Source organism: Dipteris shenzhenensis, chromosome 5, assembly GCF_047967505.1.
Source record: "Dipteris shenzhenensis isolate YYH24624 ecotype China chromosome 5, Dip_SZ_1.0, whole genome shotgun sequence".
NCBI lineage: Eukaryota > Viridiplantae > Streptophyta > Polypodiopsida > Gleicheniales > Dipteridaceae > Dipteris > Dipteris shenzhenensis.
The window spans coordinates 36,830,191-36,839,780 of NC_141600.1; the positions used below are offsets into that span (position 1 = coordinate 36,830,191).

General features: G+C 42.8%; 1 pseudogene across 1 annotated transcript; it reads right to left on the bottom strand.

The window, feature by feature from the left end:
• Positions 1 to 4,055: 4,055 nt before the first annotated feature.
• On the bottom strand, positions 4,056 to 7,467 carry LOC147901970 (multicopper oxidase LPR1-like; annotated as a pseudogene). The gene is made up of 4 exons (XR_015540980.1): positions 7,256 to 7,467; positions 6,424 to 6,977; positions 5,205 to 6,086; positions 4,056 to 4,430 (listed from the first exon to the last, which is right to left on the bottom strand). The product of XR_015540980.1 is annotated as a multicopper oxidase LPR1-like (transcript).
• Between the last annotated feature and the right edge of the window lie 2,123 nt (positions 7,468 to 9,590).

A 9,590-nucleotide genomic window follows, 5' to 3' on the forward strand; every position in this document is an offset into this window, starting at 1 on the left:
AGGATTAGGGGCACTATTGTTGCACACGGTACAGTATTCAACAATGATGCATGTGGCTTATGTCAAGGTGTGCAAATGGTTTCTTCATGTGTATTTGTGTCAGTTGATGTTTATTTTAATGCGGACATTGAACTTCCATTTCCAACAATGGATACATGCAAACTTGGAGATGCGGCGGGAAGCACGATTAGGTGGGAAATGAAAGAATTCAATATCTATGATAAAGATAGCACTATAGAGGAGGATGAGGTGGATGTACAAAATATCAGTATGCAACTTAGCAGATCAGATGGATATGATGTACGGGAGACATGGAGAGAGCGAAAAGTACTTTTGTGGGCCGCAAGGGATAAGACACAAACACCTAAAATAGGGGTGGTGTTTCTAGTACAACCTTATGAGGTTGTAAACTTCCAACAGTTGGGTGAAAATGATATAGGACTGATAGTTGAAGATATCATACCACACTCAGAGAATTTGAGTAGTGACAAGGTTAAAATTTCTGTTCCACTTCTAGAGACATGGCCTATAGATCAAATCACATTTGAGGATGGCTCACTGTTACAACCCATTGTCTATGAAGCATGCATGGATGATTTGTTGGGAAATTCCAAAGCACAAGATGGGAGTGGTAGTACTTGCCTGAATGTTGAACCACTTCACACAAAAAGAAAATATCACATGGTTAATCGCAAGGGTAGAGAGGAGATTGAATGCAATTTGAAGAAGCGGTGTATGTACGAAGATGTACAACAAGTGGTACTTATAGATTGTTGCAAGTTGAAGTGTTGCCAGATTGCGGATCGTGGTTGGTTTTGCAAATGAGAGTGGAGTTTTAGAGCATGAACTTGGAGAATCAAATGACCTATATCTTCAATAGCTTCTTTAATGCTATGCGGATTGATTCAACAGGTGTTGTGTCACACTTGTTTAGCTTTGACGGAGGGAAATATGTTGCAGGGCATGGTATGAATTGCATGCAATTTCTAAAACTTCATACTACAGGTACAAGGAACAACATAATGCTGGATGCAAAAATGCCATGCATGGAAACAAAGGCATCATTAGAAAAGGATGGAATCACGTGGAGATGGCAAGAGCTGTGTTACATGACTTTGTGAATAACGGTGTTGAAAGGATGCCCCATAAAGATCGAACAACAATTGATGGCAAGAGAGAGACACAACTCGTCATTCAGAATATGTACAAACAAGTGGACATAATGCTGAGAGCAATTTGACCATGAAAACTCTAGGGCACAAGGAAGTTCCAAAATCAACCTTCAATTCGAGCATGACTCGATTTCTCAAACAATCACATTCTCAAAGTGTAGCCTTTGCAGTGCAATCAAGTTGAAATTGGGTGCAACTAAGATGCCAGTGGAATGTGAAAAGCTATTTCAAGAGAGGAGAGAGCATATGAAACAACAAATGAGTTGTCAACACGTATACTATTCATGGCATAATTACAAATCATAGAAGGACCCTCAGCAAGTCTTATGCATCATACATGATAAGATGGATCAGTAGAAGATAGCCATACCGAGGCTCAAAGTGAGAGCAAAAGATATCAATAAGTCATATCAGTTGCCAATATCACTGACTGGAATGCTAACACATGGGACATGGACAAGAAGCATACAGACATTTTTCCCTAGGTCTTTGGCCTGCAGACCCAAACTTTACCGTGGGATCATTAGCATTGTGCCTTTGAAACTTGGAAAGAGAAGATATACATGAGTATGGTGATCTTGTAGACAGTGCTTTATAGTACTTCGAGCCAGCTCCTAAATTGTGTAACCTTGAGGATAGCCATGGATACTCATCTATCGATGGATGAAAAGTCAAATCCTAATGCTCAATAGATACTTATAAGTATGCATAACACATCCACTTCAGCTTTCAAAAATCTTCCACCTTGCCTCTTGTTGCAATTAGACAACAGTGGATTCTGAACAAAAACAGATATCTTTTTACATACCTATCTCTATTGGTTGCTAGGCGGGTTTTCTTAATGATAGAGATGGGTTTCTTAATGGTTATTCATACCCATGAAGATATTGATGCATTGTTTAGTCATTTTTTAGAGCAATTGAGGACGTCATTCTCTCATTCTAGCACATCTTATGGAAACCTTCAATGAGTGCACAAGCTCAAGGCCTGCAACTTTTATGATGACAGAGGTTACAGACTTCAAAGGGTTTATTGATGGTTACTTATGTGAAGAATAGGATAAGCTTATTGGGCATTCAAAGCCACTGCATTTTCGTTTTTTCATGCAAGATGACATTCCAGTAATGCACTACAAAATGAATCACACACAAGGTTATTGGATGCCAAAGGGTGGTAGCATAGAGTTGCGTAAAGAGATAATCTTAGAAAACCTTTGTTGCCAGATGCGGATAGTGCTTCCAATGTGTGAGTACTTAAAAGCCTAGTGCTCAAGTGGTGAATGGCATAAAGGACTATATAAAATATTGGGACAAGTGTCGTATTGGCAAAGGCTCACTAGATCCTTATTCGATATACGTAATGCCAGTGATACAATATTGGGAAAACATGATCAAGGCATTGTCAGAACCTACACCAACTATGCAAAGTCAAAATATATGTTAGGCTTTTGGCCTAAAACAACACATGTAGTAGAGCTGAACACCAACATCGACAAAGAAGGTTTCATGGGTTTAAAGGCACTAGAAGACCACTACTATGGTCCACAACGTAACAAGCCCAAAGATACATTTCAACCTCTGATAGATGTAAAAAAGGGTGATTTTGTTATTGTGAGGCCAAGCGACAATATATATACAATTTGGTTGGGTGTAGCCAAGTCGAACATTGAATCTGGCACTTTCTCTAAAGAATACAATATGGTATTGATACAAAATTGGGTCCCATGTTCCCGTAAGAAGAATGCCAGCGAGGAGAAAGTGTATGCAAATTGTTGGGAGAAGTTTTGGATTTACAATGACAAGGATCCTACACGTTGGGAGCAAGCAGACTTAATAGTATGGAGCTGGACACCAAAAGGGGGGGGGAAATCTCAAGAAGATCAAAATTCCACCGTCTGTGTGTGAGAAAGCAGAAGCAGGCCTAGTAGGAATCGATAAGGTAATTGACAAGAGTGTAGATTGAGATAACACTGAATAGTCTTAAGGTGTTGTCTTTAAATTTTGGCTTGTATTGAGTAGTTAAGATCATTGTCTTCCTGTTGGTTGAATGTGTAACAATGGCCATTGACAATGTCATGATGAATAACAAGGTTAGCTTAACTCAAGACACTGCTTTAAACAAATGGCATTATACTTTTTCTCCATCTATTATATAGATGTGTTGATAATTCAATAAAAGTAACTCTCTTCTATGGCATTGCAATAAATTTTCAGGTTTTCATTGCCAAATACTCAATAATTTAAGGTGAGTAGGTGGCTTGTGCAATGTTGCAATTGAGCAAAATTTTTGAGTTTACATAACAAATAGCTCATTCCCAAAGTTAATGAAATATCTCAATTATTTTATTAAAATGATATCAAAGACATAAATAAATATCATATGCATCGTTCCCAAAATTAATGAAACACTCTAAATTAAGTTGTCTAAAACAACAAAACCAAAATTAATTGAATTTGGCAGTCTTAGTATAAGGGCCTCTATAAATGCAACAAGAGATTCCCAAAATTAATGAAACAATTTATATAGCAACAAACCAAAGATCCACAGTGACTGTGTATGAAACAAGAGATCCACTCTACTAGAGCGAAGATGAGAAGAGTATGAAGAAGGGATCCTAAGATGGGAGAGTGTAAGGCTAGAAAGATGAGAAGAGTATGAGGAAGGGATCCTAAAATGGGAGAGTGTAAGGTTCTCTCTCCTTATTTCATTTTTCCAAAATATCGAGATTTTCCCAAAATTACTAGTACGGTGTTTATGATGGTTCTAATGATACTTTGATCATTGAAGTCATCTAAAACTAAAAACGTCATCCGAAATTAGAAATATCCACAAATTTCAAAGACTGGCATTTTAGTAAATTTATTTCTTAAACCACAACAAGAGTATAAATCTTAACACATGTCTTCATCCTTGTTGTATGTAGCGTAGGCTAAAATAAAAGATTCTATGCACCTAAATAACATTGTGTCTAAAGAATAGTACATGAAATGTTTATCTTACACCAAATAATACCTCTTTGCATGCAATTTCTTCTCCTTTAATAGACCTATGTGATCTCTACACATGAATGATGTCAAGTTAGAACAACAAAACCTAAAACATGCAAGCATGCATGCTAAATTGGGATTTAAATCATAAACTATGGGAGATGCCATGGCAAAAACTTAATAATTACTCTCTACACATGTGTTCATAAATGCTCTATCAAGGAACAAGATGAAAAGGTCTCATCATAGAATTATCCTCGTGGTCAAGGATCTGCACAATGTAAAAGTGAGTATTAGCTTGGAGCAATAAGAGAGAGATGAAAGTAGATAAGCAATGTCATGCAAAGATCAAGCATAATGTTCGTCTAGATATTGTGATTCTCTTTTATATGATATTTAGAAGACTTAAAAGGTAGGGGGACGTGTGTGCACACGCACACATGCACGTGGAGAGAGAGAGAGAGAGAGAGAGAGAGAGAGAGAGAGCATGCAAAGTGTGCAAATGGGAGTGTTCATGTGTTTTAGACCACCAAGATCTTATGGGAGTGAGTTTGACATGAAGCAACAATTATGATGTCCCCTCTAGTACACAACTTAAGAGGCAGTAGCATTAAGCAGCGGCAACATTTATGATAGAAAATGTTAGATGGCTCAAGCAGTTTGGGTGTTTGCCCATTGGGATGCTCCTCTGCTGCCTGTCAATGTAGGCCACATGATATTGGCTGCTCAAAGTTGGCCATGTGTGTGTGTGGAAATAAAAAGACATATATATATATATATATACATCCTCAAATGGCAGTTTTTTTTTTCTGGACTCACCACCCACTCATGACGAGGGGCGCCCTAGCCAAAGACCAATGCTACACCTAGAGGACTTGAATGTGGGCAGCCAGCTCCAGTAGGCAAACACCCTACCGTTTGACCTGCCCTTGCTCTGCAACTAGAGGGTTTTTTCGATTGTGCAGGTTAAAAGAGACTTCAAGCTAGAACTATCAATAGTGCTAATGGAACGGATAAGAGAGAGAGAGAGAGAGAGAGTACTGACATGGCAGTGGTAGGCGTAGCCGGGATCGACAGCGGCGTCGAATAGGAAGGGGCGGAAGTCGATGGTGGAGAAGCGGATGAGGATGGAGGTGAGGTAGGACGGTTGCATCTTGAACACGTTCTTCCAGCCACGCTCATTCTCGGGCGACGGGACGGGCGGGTCGATGGTGTAGTCGGACACGCGGCAGGCGTTGACGCCGAGGTGCTTGAGGGCACACCTGGCGAGCTGGTCCGTACGGTTGAGCTGCTGGTGCTGCACCACCTGGAATCCGGCCAAATGAACGTGCAATGGATGGTTGTCCGGCGTCAGATTGACGATTTCCCACAATTCCGTCGTCCCTACCGTCGGTTTCTCCGTCACCGGATCACTAAACTTCTTGAAATTAAGCAACAAATGCGTCGGATCTCCCGTCGGACTGTCGAATTCGTAAAGCACGATGCTTCTCCTGGCTATGGCGTCGTTCATCTGCAGCTTCTCCACCTCTGCAAGCTTCTCCGGCACCCTGCTCTCGTCCGTCACCTCCTTCTTCATCACCACGAACTTCATCACCTTTCCGTTCATTTCGTTGGGTGCATCCCCGCCCGGAAACGGATACACCGCGCTGTTCGTCATTACCACCTCCTTCATCGGTGATTCCGCGATATCTACCACCACGTCCACTATCTCCGACGGCGCCACCAGTATCTCCTTCATCACCACGGGCTTGTCGAAGTAGAAGGTGTCCGATGCGATCTGCGTGAAGTTGAGGCCGTTGTCCAGCGCGAAGCGGTAGAAGCGCGCGTTGCTCGCGTTGATGATACGGAAGCGGTACTTCCTCCGGGCCACCTTCAAGTATGGCCAGGCCTTGCCGTTGACGATGACTACGTCGCCGAAATACTCGGGCTGCAGTTCAACAAGAACGTCAACTGCAAATTCACCAGAACTCAGCTGCAAATTCACCGTAAGGAACTCACGCAAAATCTCTTTCTCCATCTCAAAGGATTGCAAACTCCGACGAGAATCGGCCCGAACGATGCAAAATCTTAACCTTCTAACATCTAAAATCTCATCCAGAACGAACACTGATCTACGCTTACGATGCCTCCTTCAAAACGTTGCACATACCGACGAGAACCCGCCCGAACGATGCAAAATCTTAACCTTCTGAAGGACGTTATAGGACTAGAGAGAATCAAGCAAACAATGCCAAACCATAACCATTCATCTACAGAAAGCTTGCCTGCCATTCCGGACGTATGGATGGATTGTCGCCTGTCGAGTTGATGTAAATTTCACCGCTCCGAGTAAAGCTCCTGTCGAACACGCCGATCGTACTTGCCCGTTGGAAGACCGAACGCATCTTCGATAGAGGGATTGCGTACTGAGTAAGCGCCGATCAAGCCAGTCTATAGATTCAATCGCGTGTATCCCAGGGCGTGGTCGTGGTACCACATGTCACCTGTGTGTCTAACGTTATGGTAAACGAAGACCTCCTTCTTCCAGTTTTCTCCCTTCTCCTTGAAGCCCGCTGTGTACCAAGCGCGTGCGTTACCATCGCTCTCAGGCTCGCTTACGCTGCCATGCAAGTGTACCACTGTGGGAATCCCGGAGCTCGGCTTTGCAGCTTCCAAGCTTTGATCTACGGTGAAAATGTGGCTCGAAGGAAGATGATTCTCCCATTTGATGTATGTTTCCACGCCACTCATTGCCAATATAGTCGGTCCAGGAACAGTTGCTTTCTGTGAGGAAGTACCAAATGCGAAGACCTTGGATGGACGCATGTCTGTGAAATTTCTGCAATTCCAATAAAATTATGCGGTTATCAGTCAATTGCCCAAATGTTGAACTATCAGAAGACTTCGTCAAGAATTGAATCAACTTGATAAGTGGATAAATGACATGATACGAAACATTTTTCTGAGCTCAGGAAAGAATGAAATGCCAGACGACTAGCTCTGTTCCTATTCAAACGGTTTTAGTGAAGAAAGAGAAAATGAAAGTGAAGAAAGAGTTTTCTCGTTCCTACCCATCTTTTCATGTACATGCCAATCGTGAGGTTTGCTGGTACTAACTTTCCGTCTCTTTCGTCGAAACCCTTGATCATAGGCATCATGGGCAGCTTGTCTACAAACATTTGAAGCTTCCCTGCCATGAGGAGCAGGGAAGCATCTGTCTCTACCGCGCTGGACATTAATGTACTCAAGCATGGTATTTGCAGAGGAATAATCGCTGCAATCGCAAAACGGATTGGAAGGCACTGCGTCTTCCCTTCGGCTTGTGCCATAGCTAGGTGAGCAAAGCAAACTTTACTCTACCTTGCCTAGTGTCTAGGCTGAAACTTTTACCAATCACTCCAGGAACTGCAGGAATACTAAAGTGTCGTGGTATCACGATCCTCAAAGCTTAACAGGTAGCACAGGAACAGAAGGTTGTTCATAGATTATGCATGACATTCAAGCTAATGGTTGGCTTCAGAGGAAGGACACAGGACGATTCGGACCGCAAGGGGTATTTATAATGAGCCAGGAGCTACAAGGGAACGATCCTCGAGGATTGCAACCAAAAAGATTGTTGCAAAGTCTGTCTCTGTAATGAAAAGAACGGATTCGTGGGCGCCTATAATTGTTGTGGACGATCCTTAGGAAGATCCAAGAAATTAAAGGAAGGAATTCCGTGGCTAGGATGGACACTATATGATGTAGAATGTGAAAAGTCTAGGCTTGGCAAGGACACACGAACTGTCGAGAAGACTGCAAGAAAAAAGCTGTGGACTATGGGCCATAAGACGTAGAATGGTTGAAATGGAAGCAAAGGCGTGCCATAGTAGACACGAGGGTAGTCTTTCCCTCTCTCCGTCTCCCTCCATCTCAGTCTCAAAGGCTCCAGCTCCTTCTCATCAGTCTCTCACTTTTAGTCTCAAATCCTCGAGTGCTCATAGACAAAGAGTACAACCGGCTTCAAGCAGCCATCCTGGGCATCGTTTCAACCTTGCAAGATATGGCCCTACGCCAGAGCCCACATCTGCTGGTGACTGCGGTAGAGCAAGCTCGCAAAAGCTGCAATGATGCCAGTGAATAAACTGTGAAAAGAGGCATTGTGTGGTCTCTCCTATAGTCGGTTGTCTCGTGAAGAGAAAACGACATATGGGTGCCCCGTTGAAGAGCTCCATAGTGTGTGTATGTGAGCAAAACTAGCAGAAAGGTGACATAGACAAGGCAGCCAAGGACGAGGCTCTACGGTAAAGAGCAGATTGGGGAGAATCCTCTCCTCCAGCATGGTCCATCCGTGGAGAAAAGATCAAGCAATACATGTGCATGAACTAAGGGAGTTCCACACTTGTAGCTTGCAAACATGTGCATGACCTAAGGGAGTTCCACACTTGGAGCTTGCAGTTGCAGTGAAAAATTTCAAGATTGCATGGTCATTTAGGCAAAGAAAGGACGGAGAGAGAGAGAGAGAGACAGAGACAGAGAGACAAAGGTGGGAAACACATAAGAGAGTTGCTTGGGTTGCACTTTGAAAACAACGCCAACACCAAATTAGCTCGAAGCACTCGGAGAGGAATCCAAATAGGTAGTGTCCAAATAGGCAGTAACATGGCTTTTTTAGCCTAAAGTTTGCTTTAGCACCACTCTAAAAGCCTTACACACCAACCTGGACGCACTTCTCGCCATTGAGAACCTGTGTGCATTTTCAGATGGTTCGATGCCTCAAGCTTAGCTGTATCTCTACCAAGGTGGGCTTGGTAGCCTTGCCCACCTCCGTTGCATGCACTGGTCCTCTACTCATCACCTACTCTGCGTTTGATCGTTTGAGACGAGATAGTACAACGGATTGCCATAAATTTGCAGCTCTAGACGATTGGGGCACCAGTTCAAGTGAACTCTTGGGAGTTACATATAAACATTGTGAGCAAGCAAACATCTATGGGCGAGGTCTTGGTTGGACACCGGGTCATGTGAACTCCAGGTTGGGTTCAAATGGGACATACGCCATCCTTGTTTCATGAGGTGGCACATGCCCATTCCACGAAGGACATGTCCAATGATAAGTCTCCCTCACTCAAGCACCAAGCAAGAATTAGATAACCAATTAAAAGCTTTGGCAGACTAGAATGACCAATACGTGGCTCCATCTGAGCTCGCCCTTAGAAACATATTCTCTCTCAGCTCTCTCTCTCTCTCTCAATCACTTACACACATTCTATCATTCATTAAGGTCTTTTCAAATTTGGGATATGACCTTATAGTGAAAACTTTCATCCTCAACAAGTGGGCCCAAGGACACACATCGACATTCTTGAGCATGAGAGGCTTAGGTCCACATATTTTATGAATTATGAACCCTTTCAAGGGGTGACAAGTTCACATGGATTGCTCTACCTTACCTAAACAACTTTGTTTTGCT